At 40.9% G+C, this 18,285-nt stretch overlaps 1 long non-coding RNA gene across 1 annotated transcript in view; it reads left to right on the top strand.

Moving 5' to 3' along the window:
• The window catches only part of LOC145504965 (uncharacterized), a 67,752-nt gene that overhangs the window by 37,650 nt on the left and 11,817 nt on the right, over nucleotides 1–18,285 (top strand). Inside the window, exon 3 of the long non-coding RNA XR_014052661.1 lies at nucleotides 11,790–12,090. This is a non-coding gene — a long non-coding RNA (uncharacterized LOC145504965). The remainder of the gene's footprint in view (nucleotides 1–11,789; nucleotides 12,091–18,285) is intronic.

The raw sequence follows: 18,285 nt of genomic DNA, 5'->3' as shown, positions 1-18,285 counted from the left end.
TCTAGGAGAAAGAAAATTTGGCCCTTATGCAAATTTTCCCTCCCATTTAAACTTCACTCTTAGTTTCTGCTTCTCCTGCAAAAAGAATTTTAAGTTCTGTTCCATCAGACATCTTGAAGTGATTGTTGCACACATACAACCCCACATACACACAGCATATTCTCTAATTAAATATACATGAATATGAGCAGTGGTTATCATCCTACCAATGAAACTGTGTAACTCAGATTGGAGCTTGAACCCTTGGTGTTTTAACTGAGATCACACATCTGGTTTCAGGACTTAATGAAGCTCTGCTTCTTAATATTTCATTGCAGAAAGAATTTCACAAGAGACAAAGTGGATTTACTTATTTATTTAGAGAGAAACACACTCCACAGAGTGTGGGCCATCTCAGATGGCGAGAGCGACCTTGAAATATGGCATGGTTAGTTTTTATGGGCTGGATAATTTCATAGGCTAATGAATGGAAGGATTATTCCAACTATTGGGGAGAAGGGATTTCCAGGAATTGGGCCACCGCCCAATTTTTGGTCTTTGATAGTTGGCCCTGAAACTGTCCTGGTGCTGGTGGGTGTGTCACGTAGCTTGCTGATGTGTTACTGTGAGTGTATATTGAGGCTCAGGACTAGTGGAAGTTGACTTGTCCACCAACTTGGACCCATTTGGTTCTAATCAGTTTATGCCGAGTTCTCTGGCTATGTCATTCTTTTAAAGGCTATGCCCCTTTCCCTCCTGTTTTACCAAGACTCACTAGAACTCAGGTAAAATACAGTCATATTTTCTAAGCAATCACACACATACCCCTACAAAAAGACAGTAGAGCTTAGTGGTTAGTAATATGGGCTCTAGAGTCAGACTGCCTGGGTTGAGCCTTTTTGTTGTTGTTCAGTCATTCAGTTGTGTCTGACTTTTTGTGACCCCCATGGACTGCAGCACACTAGGCTTCCCTGTCTTTCACTACCTCCTGGAGTTTGCTCAAACTCATGTCCACTGAGTCAATGATGCCATCCAATTATCACATCCTTTGTCACTCCCTTCTCTTACCTTGGCTCCACCCTTTACTGGCTCTATGATCTTAGGCAAATAGTTTCCTCATTTGTAAAATGGTGATAATAATGATGCCTTCCTCATGGAGTTGTTTTGAAGATCCACGAGATGTTTGTAGAGCACTTGAAGCCAGCAGGTTCTTAATAATCAAAAGATGCAATCATCAGTCATCTAAACAGGGACTGGGAAGGGCCCCAGAGTCTCAGCAGAGCAGGTGAGAAGCGACAGAAGCTTTCCCTCCTGAGGTAAACAGCCGAGAAGCTCCTATTTTCCTCACTACTGAGAAAAATTTCCCCATAGCTGCATTCTTTTTCAGGACTTTGGAAGAACCCATCCTGGGGCTTGAGGCCCATGCCAGAAACTCAGTCCTTGCAGTTCTTTGCCTTAGATGAAGGCCATCTAGAGGCTGTGAAAGTAACGACAGAGGCTTCTCCTGGGTCCTTTCCAAAGTGCAGTTTAGTAACTCATTTAATCTTCATAATAACCCTATGGGATAGGTCCAATTGTTATTTCCATTTTATAGACAAAAAAACACACACAGGCTGATCAAATAACTTTCCCAAGGTTAGTGAGTAGAAAAGCAGGGCCAGAACTCAAGCCCAGGTGGTCATGGGCCAGAGTGCTTCTCTGTATTTAACTACTAACCTGTGTGGCCCGTCTCAGTGAAAGGCTTTTATTTATGAAGCATTCCTCCGTGTCTGCACCAGAAGGCTTTTCATTCATTGTCTCATTTAATTCTTACAAAAGAGATTATTATCCCTCCTTTATAGGTGTGGAAACTGAAGTTGATTGTGATTCAGTGAATGGGCCAAGCTCCCAGAGGTGATTAGTAGCACAGCAATGCTTATTCTTGTTAGTTGCTCAGTCGTGTCTGACTCTTTTGTGACTCTATGGACTGTAGCTCACCAGGCTCCTCAGTCCATGGGATTTCCTAGGCAAGAATACTGGAGTGGGTAGTCATTCCCTTCTCCAGGGGATCTTCCTGACCCAGGGATTGAACTTGGTCTCTTGCATTGTAGGTAGATTCTTTATCCTCTCAGCCGCTTGGAGTAAACTCTGGCACATAGTGAAGGACGGGGAATCCTGGCGTGTTGCAGTTCATGGGGTTGTAAAGAGTTGGACAGGACTTAGCGGCTGAACAACAACTGCTTATTCCTGTAAGACCCATGGTTTATCTCACTTCCTAAGGAAGTATTTGATAACTTAAAAGACAACAAAATACCCCTATTCTCCCTACTTTTTCCTGGACTTGACAAATTTAAGCTAAATGTAGTTTCCAGGGAAATTCATTTCATGAAGATATTAAGTATTAGAATAAGAACATCATTTTACATTTATTATTCACTCATTCAGTCCTTCCACAAGTACTTGCTTAGCACTTACTCTATATGCTGGGCACTGCTTGTGTGTGATCAAATCAGTGCTCCAAAGACACAAATCGCAGAGCTCTTTTGTCTAATGGTGATTGTGAATTTGGTTCCTAAGACACAAACCTCCAGATAACACAGCCCTAGTTAATTCTGGCCCAACACATCTGCTTTGTTGCTGTGCACTTATCCAGGACCATCTCTGGCTTCAGACTCCTTCAAGACCCGGGTCAGATGGGGTGAGTGAAGTTTTCACTAGATTTGAAAGAGTTTTCATTGATACCTGCTAGGAAGATTTAGCTTGCCCACTCAGGCCACCATACCATAAATCCCTATTCGGTAGCTAACTGTAGGTTTTGTAGGCATTTAAATTTGCTGTCCACTCCTGGAGAATAATTATAGCTACTTAATTGTATTCATAATTTAGCATACACCTGAAAAATATGCTGTGAAATATCGGGGGGAACCTTTAATACCTGTATTCCATTTACAAACTGTCACATTTATAAAGCATCTTTAATCTTCTAGGGTCTGCTAGAATTTTTTATTACAGCCTGCTTTGTGCTTTAAATATTAAAGATTCGGCAATACTTCAAAAGGTGATAGTGCCTGATGTTCTGATGGCACTTAAACCTCACCAGCTAAATATATTGAGGAATGTTCAGTGGCCCTGGCTTAATTAAACATGCATGTGTATTTTCAAATGCAATCTTTTTCTGCTTGTTAGGTTTTTGACAAATCTCCAAACAGGTCCAGGTGGAACAAAGCATGTAAACAGGCTTGTGAATGAAGCTTAAAGTACTCAAATTAACACCTTCCCTCAATTAACATGCAAACCTTGGAATCTCTGCAATTGATAATGCCATTGAACACTATTTGCAGCTGAAAAGTGTATCTTTGTCATTTCAGTTTTCTAAAACATGCCCATTTTAATTATGTGAAAAGACATTGGTGACGGCTTTTTAGCCAATGAGATGGTGTTTGTTCTCTTCTCTCTAGAAGATGGCATACACTATAAAGCGGTGGCAGGCTTGAAATATTTCATTTGTTTTCATTACATAGCACTTAAAAGGTGGTAGCCTTCTTCTAATTCAGCATGCCATGTTAAAGCAACCAGAGTTCAATAAGCCCTAACACCGGCTGTGGATCCTTGAAAATTACTTAAACAGTGTTTACGATTTTAAAAATTTGCATTAATGCAAAGTCCACCTATATTGTTTTTTCAATCTCTATTTGGCATTTGCCACATTTGGATTTCTCTGAAAACAGTGTTTCAGAGGAATTGTATTTTGTTTTTGAAAATGTACATTTAAATGTTTGTCACAAGAAATGAAATATTAAGCTCAGATTTTCAATCTGAGACTTTCAGACATCTTTTCATAGAGCCATATAATATTGCCTAATATTAAAATCCCCAAATAAATAACACTTTGAATAGCTGCTCATCTATTTGGAAATATTACTTACTGAAGCTAACCAAATGGAGATTGGCAGTAGTTAGAAAAGGGAACAAGATGTTTTTACAGATGAGAAAAAGGACTGTCTTTGAACAATTCAGTCTGCTGCAGAATCAACATATACCAATTGCTGGACTAGAACAAGTGTATAATAAAAATATATGTGGAGGCTTCCAATAAAAGTTCAATTATTGTGCTGTAATAGGTGAGCTTGTACAAAAAAAAAAAAATTTAAATAAAAAAGGTCTGTGAGATCCGAAGCAGTATTAGAGCAATTTTCTAGGTGAGTCAGAGCTAGTGGGATATGACAGGTGAGGTATTGTTATTATAATACCTAAGGCAAAGCAGCAACCATACAAAATGATAGACAAATCTGAATTAATATGATATGATCGGTAAGGTGGCATTTGAATATAATCTTCCTGTATTTGTGAGGAATGCTGCATACATATTATACAGTGAAGGAATTATATGGAAGGCTGTAGACAGAAGACTCAGTGGGAGGAAAGAAAATATGGACAAGATTGCAGAAGCTATCTGGGCTTTGCTGGCTAAGGAGTACACTTGGAAACTGGATTTGTAAACAAATTAAAACCTGAATTTTTCTTCCTAAAGCAGCCTTCAATGGGTGTTGACAATAAATAATACTTAACCTTGGCAACTGGAGGCCTTTGAAATGAATAATTAGGGGGAAATTGGTGGGGGTGGGGGGAGGGAGTATATTTTAATTTTGTTTCCTTTTTGATAATCCATAGTTAGGTTTCTATCCTGGCTCTGTGAGCCAAGAGGCCATTTTAGATCCCTGGATGGAGAAATATTGCCTTCCCTGAGAATTTCAGCCATCTTTGCCTTTCTTGATCTATGATCACCACCTCTAATTAAAAGTCTTAATAGCCTCCAGACCCTGAGAGCACGAAGAAGAATACAGCCTCCTGAAAGGGTGCATTTTATTACGCGACAGAAACTCTCAGAAATTGGAGCCTGCAGAAACTGCCTGCATGATCTTTAATGGATTTTTAAAGATGACAAGAAAGGAAATGGGAAAGTAAAGCCATGGAAGGCAGAAATTCCCTGAAGGAGCATTCTGAAGTAAATCAGTGCAACTGAAAAAGTGAACTCCTAGGGCCTGGGGATATCTCCTAGGTTTTTCAGCTGGACACTTACGGCCTGTTGGGTCCCTGAACACCTCTGCTCTGGGCAGACTTTGACAGAGCAAGTCACAGAAAGATGAACGACAGCACCTGAAGTGCTGTTTGCGGGGCAGAAAATTGCTCCCTTTGCACGCTGGGCTGCCTTTGCTCTCTGTCACATGACTTATTACAGCCTCCCCATATAACAGTGCCATTTATGTATGTTAACTTGGCGAGCAGTAATGGTATTCTTCGCCTCCTTTTTCACTGCTGCTTGGACAATTAAAAACAAAGGAAGCAAATGAGGTCAGTGCTTGTAAAATCTGAGTCTATAGGTGACAGACACCCTGAGACCAAATAGCCTCAGATTCTGCTACAGTGGAAGGAGTCCGTAAGCAAGAAAACATCCCTGCTTCCCAGGGCTTTTACTTAGATTTTTTTTTCAGGTGAGAATCTGATTTTGGGGGTTAAAAAAAAAAATCAACTGAAAGAAGGTATAGCTTTTAAGGAGTTCAGAAATGCTGCTAATACAATTATATGCCCTATATGGAAAAGGGACATAAACAAGAGATTGTTCTCTTTAATCTTCTAGCACAAAGACCAACATTTAACCACACACTAGAATTTTCTCTCTACCGGCTCTTCAAATAGCAGCTCTATTGATGTTGCACAATTACAGTAAGTGTTTTGAAATGTTCCGAACACAGGTATACAAGGATACCTCAACCTGTTTTTCTGATCCTAGTCTTGTGATCACAGTGATTTTGAAAAGCTAATTAGAAGAATCTTCTTGCTTCCCCTAGGCGTGATTTAAATAACATACTGGTTCTTATTCTACATCCCTCGACTTCTACCGCGTGTGTCCTATACATCTTGGCATGTAAGACAATCCCTTAAGGAGAGAAACAGCTCTCAAAATCAGAGGTGACTTATAAGATTGTCCTGGTTTTACTGCTATAGCTTGGCTACTCTCCCTGACACTGGCAATAGCCCCCGAGCCCTTCCCACCCTCAAGGCCTCCTGGGTGTGCCATAAGAGGCTCAGGAAAGGGGCTGGTGTGGAGGGAGGTGGTCAGTACAAGCTCTCCTCCATCAGAGGCTGCAGGGGACGCAGCAAGGAAGGCTTCACGTTGACCTAATTACTTATATTTTCTTCTTGTCTTAAAGGATTACTTCATAGATCTTAAATTTGAAGATACAGATGGCAACTACTCTAAACCTGAGTCCACAACATCCACAAAACTTGACTACATAAATATCTCTTAACAAACCCTGGAATATATGATCATCAGGCCTCTTTCAGAGCAGTATCTCACACAGGACCACTAGAAGACTCCACCACAGCAGAGACAGAAGAAAGGACAGATTTTAACATAATATCTGAGTGGAGCTTTTGGCCTCACAAATTAAATTGTGCTTGCCCTTTGACCACTTACACTCAATGAGAAATATGAGAAGTAGTCTGGCTTTTCATATATCAGCAGAGGGATATCTATCTTTATTATTAAATTTCTAGCCATACCTCATGTAACTATTTTTATCAACTTATCAACAGACTGCCTTCCATCTCCCCATTATTTTACTCTATAATGATTTAGCCTTCAACTAGATTACAAGATCTTTGAGGAGAGGACTGGCTCTTACGCTGACCTTGAATTCTTACTTTTAATAATACTTTGCGTGTCACTGGGCACACAGAATGTACTTCATAATTGACTGATGGATCTGGGAGCAATGAAGGCACCTTCACACATCATTTTTGTTGTTGTTTAGTTACTCAGTTGTTGTCCCACTCTTTGCAACCCTGTGGACTGTAGCCCACTAGGCTCCTCTATCCATAGGGTTTCCCAGGCAAGAATACCGGGGTGGGTTGCCATTTCTTTCTTCGGGTCACACATCATACTCATGTAAATAAAAATAGGCACCGCCTCTGCCCTACTGGTTGCAAGTAACAGAAGCCTGAGAGACCACTTACACTTTAAACAACAGATTCAGAATTCTAAAAGTATCTTAGAAACTGGAGGGCTAGACTGAGCTGATAGCATAGCCAACGATTCTGGGAAAGCATTGCTCAGATATCTCAAAGGCATTTCACAAGCATATTCATTCTGTTAGCAAATATTTTCTGAGCACCTGCTATATCCTGGGGACTGTTCTATCAGCTACAGTTACAACATGGAACAAGACAGACAAGAGTCTTACTCTCATGGAGCTTACATTCTATGGTCCAAACATTTTTTCTTTATCTCCAGGTCATAAAACAGTCCCCAGAATATGGTGTGATGTTTACTGAATGTTTCCTCCATTGTCTGCCTTCCAAAGAAACCTCTTTAGATTTTTAAAGTCCCAACCACTGTGAAAACGCTATTCTAAATAACAATTATTTGCCTTCGTCCTAGCCTCAGATGAGGGGACTGGGATTTCAGGCCATGGTAACATGTTGGACAAAGGCACAGAGCCATCAAAGTTCATGGGTTTAAGAGAAGAGGAAGTGGCCCACTCATCCAAGAGCAGTAATTCCAACCATAGCTGTGCATTAGACTCACCCTTCACAAAACATACTTAAATCTGTGTCCTGTACCCCAAAATTCCCAGTTGATCTCAAGTTGGGCATAAGTTTGTTATTTGCCAAAAGTGGGTCTACTACTCCAGACTAGAGCATGATTGGGTGCAGATGAGCCAGGGTAAGGTATATCAGAGTTATATTGCAAGGGCTTTGAACAGCCTACTGATGAGATCAGAATTAATTCTGAAATAAATGAGGGTCCTTAAAAGACTTTTAAAAACACATGTGTAATGGAATCAGCTTTGTCTTAAAAGAACACTATTGTGTTAGGATGTGGGGAAAATTGGAGGAAAAAAAGATCATATGTAGGGAAACTTGGAGGATATTTTAAACAACGCTAGTGAGAGAGAATTAAGCCTGAACAGAGGCTGTGGGAACACAGGAGAGGAGTCAGAACTGTTTTGAGAAACACTGGTAGGCAGAACTTGCAGACATGATAATCCTGAGTGAAACTGTTCGAGAGACAAGGAATCAAAACTGATTCAAGGATTCTAACTGGAGTGACTGGCTAAAAGGAAGACACCACTCACTGAGGGCAGGGTTCTCAAGAAGCCTGTACAATCCAAGCTGATTGACCACTCCATGACCACTCCAAGCCTTTATAGAAAAGATTAAAGCTCTAAAGGGGAGAAGGACTAGACTAAATAATCTTTAAGATTCTTTTATGCTTAGCATTTTTTAAGGGCTCAAACCTATCTGATGGATGGAGAAATTTAAGATTAAAAGGACAGTTCTAACAAACTTCTCAACATGCACAAATGTTATAAGTTTCCATCTTACTGCACTTAAACGTATTTCACACTAATCTGAACAATGTCTATAATGTAAATATAACACTATTGCTTTAATGATCCACAAACCTGAGCTCCTTTTCTCTGCCTATAAAATTGAGCTGCTAATAATAATAATGATAATAGTAATTTTTACAAGTTATGTGAGTACATTGCGACCACCCAAAGGGCATGAAAGTGAGGGAACACCTGAAAGCAACATTTTACCCAAACTACTGTGGCTGCTGGACAGGGCCACACAGAGATTCCATTCAGTCCTGTGTAGTCAGATAAGCTCAGCTGTTTGGTATCTGCTGCTCCGATTGTACTGTCAGTAACCTAGTGAGCCAAGTTAATATTAGCTCGCACTGGGTATATGAGGGTATTTTGTAGATGTTTGGAGAAATGACCAGTTTACTTGGTTATATTGACAGCTCTACTGTAAAATTTGCTGGCATTAAAGGTCAAAAAGACCCAGTTTTCCTTTGGTTGCTTCTACCCAAAAGAGAATAAATCTGGGAGCTGAATCACTTCTCTGACAATAATTTATGAATCATGCATCGACCGTGTTTGAATTGAGAAAGGCTTTCATATCCTTTCCATTAGCTCAGATTAAGTTTTCATATAGATGCTGGGAAGCATGCTAGCAATATCCTTAGCTCATTTTTATGAAAATTTTATCAGTGCTTTTTTCTGTACTACACTCCAATTGGGATGTCTCAGAATCTAAAGCTCAGCTTTGGACATGAACTTCTCTCAACCTGGCTGGCTGCTGCTCTAAAGGTTTCAATATTTTATGGGCTCTGGCTAACTCAGCCGTGAGATTCAAGCTGCAGAGATTTAACTCTAATGTAAAATCATGAACGGATGAAAACTGGGATGTCATAAGTAATACATCTACAAGAGCAGGATGCAGTTACCATTTTTAAAAGAGCTTTAAAAAGAAAACAACATTCTCTGTTCTGTCTTTATGCCCCAAAATGAAAAGCCCCTGAGCTATTGCACTAACATAGGGCCATCTTTTCTTGCCTTGCTTTTCTTCAATTGCTGCTTAATTGTTGTGGTGGGCTGGGGTTATTTTTTTCCCCTTAAGGTCCTCCATCCACATGAAAGCCCCTAATGTCTGCATTCCAGAGAAATGGGCACCGCATGGTCAAACATGTATAGGCCAAATCCATTTCTTAGCATCTTCCACTTTTTGTCTCAAAACTGATTTAAAACATTTGGAAAATCTGTCTATTCAGCTGAAGTGTTCCAGTGCATTCTTTCCTGGAAACAGTGGGGTCACATGTGATCTGTGTGATGGACTTTCCTGCTGCAATCTATAGCCATTTCCCTCGAGCCCCGCAGAGTCTGGCAAAGCACAGGAGCTCCGTAATGGCTCCAATAACAATGTGTTCTTTGTGCGAAAGAATCCAGGGGGAAGAGCTAGGGTAGACTGGTCAGTAATAAAAAAAAAATCCAACATTTTTGCACTTATTTATTTCTTCATTATATACTCTGTCATTAAACAGATTTTTTTAAACAGTGAATACCCCTTTCGATAAAACACTGCCCAAGCATGAAAAGAACACAAGGAGAAAATTTTATTTTTAAAAGACTCTGGTCATCACTGCTAGCTATTAACCTGCTTCAAATAAGATGGCTGATGGCAAGACTGCATTGCATGTGTCTGAACTTGTAAAGGGAGAGATGGTTCTAAATGGAGCTTAATTCGTCTGGTCAAAAATGTCACCTGATATGTGCATTGGAATAAAATCATCTCTTTCCCATTCCAAAAATATCACAAAATCAACACCCCATGAAAATAACTACAGAATCACAGATGGGAAGAGACCACAGTGATCAGGTGGGTGCTCCTTTCCTTCAGGGCTCTTGATCTTTAGCACCCGAGAAAGAAGGTGACCAGACTGCTCTTAAAAGCTTCCGGATCTATCACCTCTCTCAGGAGCTTTCTGAGTGGCTCATCTTTCTGAAAGTTGCTGTGCTGTCCTTGTATTCAAAAGCAGTCTCTTCCATTGTCAGTGAAGCCGAGCCTCTCTCGTTTAGTTAAAACACACACAGCATGAGAAACAGTTCTTTCTCAGAGACCTCTAATATCCTTGAAAAGAGCAATGAAGTTTCTGCATTTGGTCTTATCTTCTGCAGGGTAATATCAGTTTCTTTATCACACTATTTTTATACAAGGGGCACTTCTTATCCATGCAATCACCAATGTTAATATTAAATTTCCCAGACAAATCTGACTTCAAATGATACTGTAATACTTAAATATTAAAATTTGGGGGCTGGCCTACTAAATTATCACGATTTAATTGTATATGTATATAAATCCATCTATCTATCCATCATGTGCTCAGTCATGTCCAACTCTCTTTCCAATCCTATGGACTGTAGTCCACATGTTCCTCTGTCCACGGGATTTCCCAAGCAAGAATACTGGAGTGAGTTACCATTTCCTCTTCCAGGGGGTCTTCCCAACCCTGGGACAGAACTCATGTCTCCTGCTTCTCCTGAAATGCAGGCAGATTTTTTACCACTTGAGCCATCAGGGAAGCCCTGTATACACATGTGTATATGTGATAGTGAGAAATGAGACATCTCATACCAGGCCAGAGAGGATGAATTGATTCAGTTTATCTTGGGGACAATTTGGAATGAGATATCAAGAATCTCCAAATATCCATGCCCTTTGACCCAGCAATTCTACTTCCAACAATTCATTCTGAGAAAATAATCATGATATGGTAGAGACTAAGTTAAAGAATATTCATTGCAATATTATTAACAGTAGTTTAAAAAACTGAAAACAAACTAAATTTCTAGCCACATCCTAAATTTCTAGGATGATAAAATAAATTCCCATACAATCAGATGACAGAATAGTTTGAAAGAATTAGAAAGTGTTAGAAAAGGCATGATACAAAACTACACACATACAGACAGTATAAAATCTATTTTGCTAGAGCAAGTAATATCCATTTTGTTTGACAAAAACTACTACCAATATTTATTATACATTTATTTTGTGTTCTAGGCACCATACCAAGCACTTGACTTATGTTCTTTCTTCAAAACAAACCCATGGGTTACACAGTGTTACTATTATGTTTGCTTTTAATATTGAAGCTTAGACAGTGGAAATAGCTTTCTAAGACCAAGAAGGTAGTAACTGGCAGAACTGGGATTCAAACCACATCTATATGATGACAGAAATTGTTGTCTTTAACAGTTAGTTATAGTATTTACATAAACATACAAAAAGACTGGAAGTTAATAACCCAATATATCAACAGTTATTATTTCTGATGTTGTAATTGCTATTGTTTTTTTCTTCTTCAAACTTATTTTCCAAGATATCTAAAATGAACACCAATCTCTCTTACAATTGGAGAAAAACGATACTAAAATTTGGTACTTCTCTCATTGATCCTTTCTCCATCTACACAGGCGCACAGGCTCAGATGGTAAAGAATCTGCCTACAATGCATGAGACCTGGGTTCAATCCCTGGGTCAGAAAGATCCCTTTGGAGAAGAAAATGGCAACCCACTCCAGTATTCTTGCCTGGGAAATCTCATGGACAGAGGAGCCTGGCAGGCTACAGTCCATGGAGTCGCAAAGAATGGGACGATTGAAGCGACTAATATACACACATACACACAAATTTTCTTCAACCTTCAAAATTCTGTTATCACCATTCTCTGTGTGTGTGTGCTTCCTTCAAGAGTCTCAGAAGGACTCCACTAAAGGTAGGTGAATTCGAGTCCCCGCTTTTGAGGGCCATATCCAATTTCCTTTTCTTGCCCAGTGGACAATTAAAGCTCCGTTAGAGACAATTTCCATGCTAGAAATGATACAGCCTTCAATCTTTGCATACTGAAAACAAATCAGTTTTATAAACTGATGACTCATTTATAAAACAAATGAGTTTTATAAACTCATTCTTGTTTTCAAGCCTTATTTATAACTGCCCAGGATATGAGTGCATTTTTCTCCTGTTCTACACATAATCCATCAACAGCTCAACACCTGGATGTTTGATACAATTCTGGGGTTGATGATGGGGAGAAGGATGTTACTGAAGGCCAGCAAAGCCATAGTTCCTTCTGCCACAATCAAGTTGCCTATAGCAACTTGAAAGCAAATAGATGTATACAGTAGGTGGCAGGGTGTCCCATTTATAGCTCTGATATTTCAGCAAAGATGAATAAGGTCTCATTTCTGCCCTGATGGAGCTAAGAATCTAGTGGGGGAGAAAGGCTAAAAATATAATGTGAGACCTGATTGGAAAAGGCTTTGACAAGGAGTTTTGATCTCATCCTTGGGATATGAAGAATCCTCAGAAGTTTTTAAGTCATGACATCATCTGACTTATAGAAGCAGTACTCTGATGAGAATGTAAAAAAAAAAAAATAAAGTGACATTCAAGAGACTATCATGGGACTGAGGATTAGCCAAAGAAGAAATTGTGCCAGTCTGAACCAGGGCAATGGGGATACTGATACATTTTGGATATTGACTTGACAAGTCTCCCTAATCAGCTGAATTGGAAAGGGGCATGTGCAATGTAGCTCAGTGGGTAAAGAATCTGCCTACAATATAGGAGACCTGGGTTTGATCCCTGGGTTGGGAAGATCCCCTGGAGAAGGAAATGGCAACCCACTCCAGTATTCTTGCCTAGAGAATCCCATGGACAGAGGAGCCTGGCAGGCTACAGTCCATGGGGTCGCAAGAGTCGGATAAGACTTAGCGACTAAATCATCATCATCATCATCATCATGTGCAATGAGGGAGCAGGAAAAATAATAGTGACCTTTCAAGTTTGGGGCTTGAATGATTAGTGGATGGTGACACCATTCACCAAGACAGGGAACACAGAAGGAAGATTCTTCAGTTGTTTTTAGAAATGCTAAGTTTGATGTTTCTAAAGGACAAATTGTCAAGGTTTTTAGAAAAGAGTGGGGAACGTGGGTGTAGGCCTCATTATGGTCATTAGCATGGCATTTGTTGTGATTCTGTCATACTTATATGAATTCCAATAAGTGCCGAAGGGGTTGGGTTTTCCTTCTGAATGAGAGGAAGAAGCCAAAGTAGGTTTTTGAGTATACAAAACTTTTACATTTTCCATCCTCTTACCCTAATATGCTGATGTAACCTGCTGTGGTTTTCTAATTGTTTATGTAATTGTCTGTAAGCCCCTCGAGGGCATAGATTATATATAATGAATTTGCTGAATGGATTAACGGCTGCATGGAGTGAGGAAATGGGAAACATAAATATGTTATATAGTCTTTTCTTCCAAGACTTGTTAAGTCTAGAAGTAGCAAATAGAGCAAGTGAAACCTGCAGGCCCCTTCCCAGGGAACTCTCTTCACAGTCTCACTAGATCACAGCTACCTCCTTGACCCCTGGTTTCACCCTCTTTCTAACTCCTCCCAAACCAACCCATCACCAAACCGTTGTATAAGCTCAGGCTAGCATCTTCTCCCATCTGTATTGCTACCGCAACATCCCAATGTTTCCTCTCCAATTCTGCATCTTCAAGTCATTACCATACTTCAGCCACTACAGCATTTGTACACTATAAGTCAGATCGTGCCGTCATCACCTGTTCAAAACATTTTAATGGCTCATATTGTAATCAGGGTAAGAGCCAAACTCCTTAGGTTTATAATAGGGTTTGCTGTCCAAAACCCTTCTGCTTACCTCTCTGCAGGCTTTCCTTTCTTACCAACTTGTCTCTTTCTTCCTTGCCCACTCTTCATGCTCGTTAGCCATGCTAAACTACACCCGGTCCCATGTGCCTTCTCTTTTCTGGCCTCAGGACTTTTGCACATGCTGTTCCCACAGCCTGGAGCCCTGCACCTTTCCTCTTGCCCTCTCAATCTGACTAGCTGCAGTTTAGCCTTCGGATCTCTGCTCAGTTATCCCCACTGCCTGCAGGAAGCTTGCCCTGACACCTGATACCAAGCCTTGGTTTCACGCTCATTATATGTCTATCAATGGCACACCCACATTTCTCCCCTAGCAGCAGTTACCAAACAGCACCATGGTCTGTAGGCCTTTCCTCCTCAAGGGTTTGTAAGCTTTTTCCTTTGCTGTTCCCATCATCTAAGGCAGAGCCTGGCACATAATAAACCTTTTGCAAATATATGATGGATGAGCAAATGTCCCACAGGGATGGGGAAAACATGAATATGTAGCCTGGCAAAACAGGCTTCATACTTTCTCTATATCCTGTCTGGGTTGAGTCACTAAATGAGGTCAGTGTTTAATCAATTGGTCCACTAAGTGCCGTTAAACTATAGCTTCTCATGCAGAGTCACAGATGAAAGAAAACTGAAGTTGAAATTTTCCTCAGAAAAAGAGCAAGCACTGATATTTCAAAGAGAAGATGCTCAGATGAAACATACCCATCTCCTGGTTGTCCTGGCAGGTGGGATGTTATTAGCATCCCTGATAAGCAATGAGATGGAGATGGAGCCCAAAGCACTTCCTCTTCTCTCTCCCTGTCTCTTTCTCTTGCCATCTCCCGCCCTCCCCCTCTCTCTTTCTCTTTCTGCCCCCACTCACCCACCATCTTCTGCTCTCTCTTTTTCTCCCCTCCATCCCCTTTGCTTCAGCAACAATCTTAAGATAAGGGGAGTGCAATTACACAGTGCCTGTTTAAAATTTAAGAAGACAAAAATGAGTTGAGGGTTTTTTTTTTTCCTTTTTGCAGGAAACAAATTAGCCCACAGTAGACTTGTGCCTGCAAGCAGCCCATTTAATTTGGTTATTTCCTACACCTTGAGGCTAGTTTTTCCCCACTAATTCTGTCAGCCTTTTTCCATATCAGGGCTTATCTCTTCACTGTACCCAGAATCATGTGATATAGCGAGAGTCCTAGCTGTATTTTATCTATTTAATCATTCCACCACCTTATTCCAGAAAGAATCTAAGGTGATGAGTCATTTTTGTAACCACAATCTCTCCCTTAAATTGATGCCCAGTGGTTTCTAGCAGTGTTTACCAAAGTTTCAAGCCCACATCATTAAGCATACAGCTAAAAATCTATTCACAAAGTTCATGTGTCTGAATATAGTTAGGATAATGAGTCCATAAGCCCCAAAAATGACCATACCAGGAGTGTCTGCTGCTGGCTGTCCAACTGCAGAAGATCCCTTTGCACTGTATCTAGTTTGAACTGGAGGAAGAATTTGGATCTTCACCCTAAGCTCAGGCCCATGTGCCTGACTTCCTGCTGGAAATTGTCATTTGATGTTTCTGCAGGGATCTCAAGTTTGAGATGCCTAAAGTTGAGCTCACTGTCTTACTTGGAGCATAGTGTGGTGATCAACCACACAGAATCTGCTGCCAGGCTGTCTGAGTTCAGATCCTGACGCTACCAATCAATAGCTGCAAACGGGCAAATTACTTAACCCCATGCCTCCCTCTCTTCACCTATGAAATGTGGATAATATAGTGCCTTCCCCACAGGGCTCTTGTTGTTGTTGTTTAGTTGCTAAGTTGTGTCTAACCCAGGGATAGAACCCATGTCTCCTGCATTGGCAGGCAGCTTATTTACCACTGAGCCATCTGGGAAGCCCTTACTAGACTCTTACTAGAGATAAAGCAATTAATATGCATCAAGTGCTTAGAACACTCAGAATGGCACATTCAGCATCTCCTGGCTGGTGGTATTGCTCTTGTGGTCAGTTCTCTGCTTGGTGAACCATGTCAGCATCCACCAATTCTCCAGAAAGTGAGTCAACCCCAGGCTCTTCCTAATCCCTCACATCACCTATAACTGGTCTCCCAAGCCTTGCTAAGTTTACATTCCTGAGATTCTCCCAAGCCCACCTCCTTCTGTTCACCGACAGGGTGGGACATTGCTTTGGTTCAAGCCTTCTTCTTACCTCACTTGGATGCATGTGATGGCCTTCTAACCCATCTCAGCACCTCCAGTGTTGCCCCCTCCACAAAACTCCACACACAAATGCAGTCGTGTCACTTCCCTGCTTAACCCCTTACAGTGCTTCTCTGTGGAGGGTCACTTTCCTCAGTGGACTATTCCAGTGCCTTTAACATCAGCCTGCATCCCCCTTGTCTCCTTTTCCACCCTCCCAAGAGCCACCCCGTCTCCAGCCACACGAATCATCAGGGGATACCTTGCTATCTTGTCTCTGGTCTTTGAACAAGCCATTTTCTCTTGTCAATAATTCATTCTCTGCCTTCTTCACTGGGCAAGTCATGGTGTTTTCTTCCTAGGCTCAGCTCTCCTCTAACCTATGCAGTGCCTCGTGTATGCCTATGCCTCACCACACTACATTGCATTTCTCTCTTTCCTTGGATATCTATTCTACTCCATTATTTCCTTGATGAAGTGTGGACGTGGTATTGGTTAAGAACTCTGAAACATTCTACCAGGTTTGAATCCTGGCTCCTATCACTTCCTGGCCATATAACTTAGGGTGAGTGACCTAGCCTCTGTACCTCCATGTTCTCATCTAGCAGGGTAATCAAAAGACCTATCTCAGAGGCCCACTGTGAGAATTAAATGAATTACTTCATATAAAGTGCTTGGAACCATTCCTGGTACATAGGAAGATATAAATAAATGGAAGTTATTCTTAACCCTGTCCTAGTATTAATTGGAACCTCAAACAATGCCTACCAAAAAATTAGCAACTTTAATAGGTTTTAAGATAAAAGGACACAACGCCCTGACTTGACACTGTCTCCACTGCTCATCATTGGGCAGCTGGTAATTGCAGAGCATTTAGACCTTCCTGCTACCACTTCCCCAGCAGTGTAGCCTCCTCAGGAAAGGCCCTCCAGGGTTGATTCCCAGGATCCTGGGTGGCTTGGTGCAGAAGGAAGAGCATGCACTTTGGGACCAGGGTCCTGAGTCTGTCACCATAAAGCCTGTAGTACTCTAGACAAACTGCTTAATTTCTCTGTTTCCTCATTTATGAAATGGAAAAGCATACCTACTTTTCAATGCAATGTATAAACCAAGTAGCTCTGTGCTGGCATGTAGAAAACAGCATCAATTACAGTTTTTTTTTAAAAAAAGACCTTTCCTCAGCACTACTGCAAAATCATCCTAACTAATCAAAACACACAAAATTCTTACAGAAGAAGGTATGGTTGAAAGTGTTAATAGACATAATGTCAGTAGGGAGGGATATAGGGTCAGAGAGGAGAGCTTCAGGTATGGATTGGAGCTGAGGAATTGATGTGAAATAAATCCTTTATGGTATTTTTTTGATTCTCTGAAAGTGAGATCCTGGCAAGTATAATCTGAAACAAGGAGTATTGAATAAACAATGTTATTTGAAGCCTGCTCTGGTATCTGTCTTTCATCCATGCTGGGCCTTCTGCATATGGTAGGTGGCCTTCATAAGTCAGTTCAGTCACTCAGTTGTGTCTGACTCTTTGCAACCCCATGGACTGCAGCATGCCAGGCTTCCCTGTCTATCACTAACTCCCAGAGCTTGCTCAAATTCATGTCCATTGAATTGGTGATGCTATCCAACCATCTCATCCTCTGTTTTCCCTTTCTCCTCCTGACTTAAATCTTTCCCAGCATCAGGGTCTTTTCTAATGAGTCAGCTCTTCACATCAGGTGGCCAAAGTGTTGGAGCTTCAGTTTCAGCGTCAGTCCTTCCAATGAATATTCAGAGCTGATCTCCTTTAGGATGGACTGGTAGGATCTCCTTGAGTCCAAGGGACTCTCAAGAGTCTTCTCCAACACACTTCTCCAACACCACAGTTCAAAAACATCAATTCTCCAGCACTCAGCTTTCTTTATAGTCCAACTCTCACATCCATACATGACCACTGGAAAAACCATAGCCTTGACTAGACGGACCTTTGTCAGCAAAGTAATGTGTCTGCTTTCTAATACACTGTCTAGGTTGGTCACAGCCTTTCTTTCAAGAAGCAAGCATCTTTTAATT

This window comes from Giraffa tippelskirchi, chromosome 5, assembly GCF_054371585.1.
Source record: "Giraffa tippelskirchi isolate mGirTip1 chromosome 5, T2T-mGirTip1v1.2.pri, whole genome shotgun sequence".
NCBI classification, from domain to species: domain Eukaryota; kingdom Metazoa; phylum Chordata; class Mammalia; order Artiodactyla; family Giraffidae; genus Giraffa; species Giraffa tippelskirchi.
The sequence above is the reverse complement of the archived record's forward strand: the minus strand, read 5'-3'. Positions and strand labels throughout refer to the sequence as shown.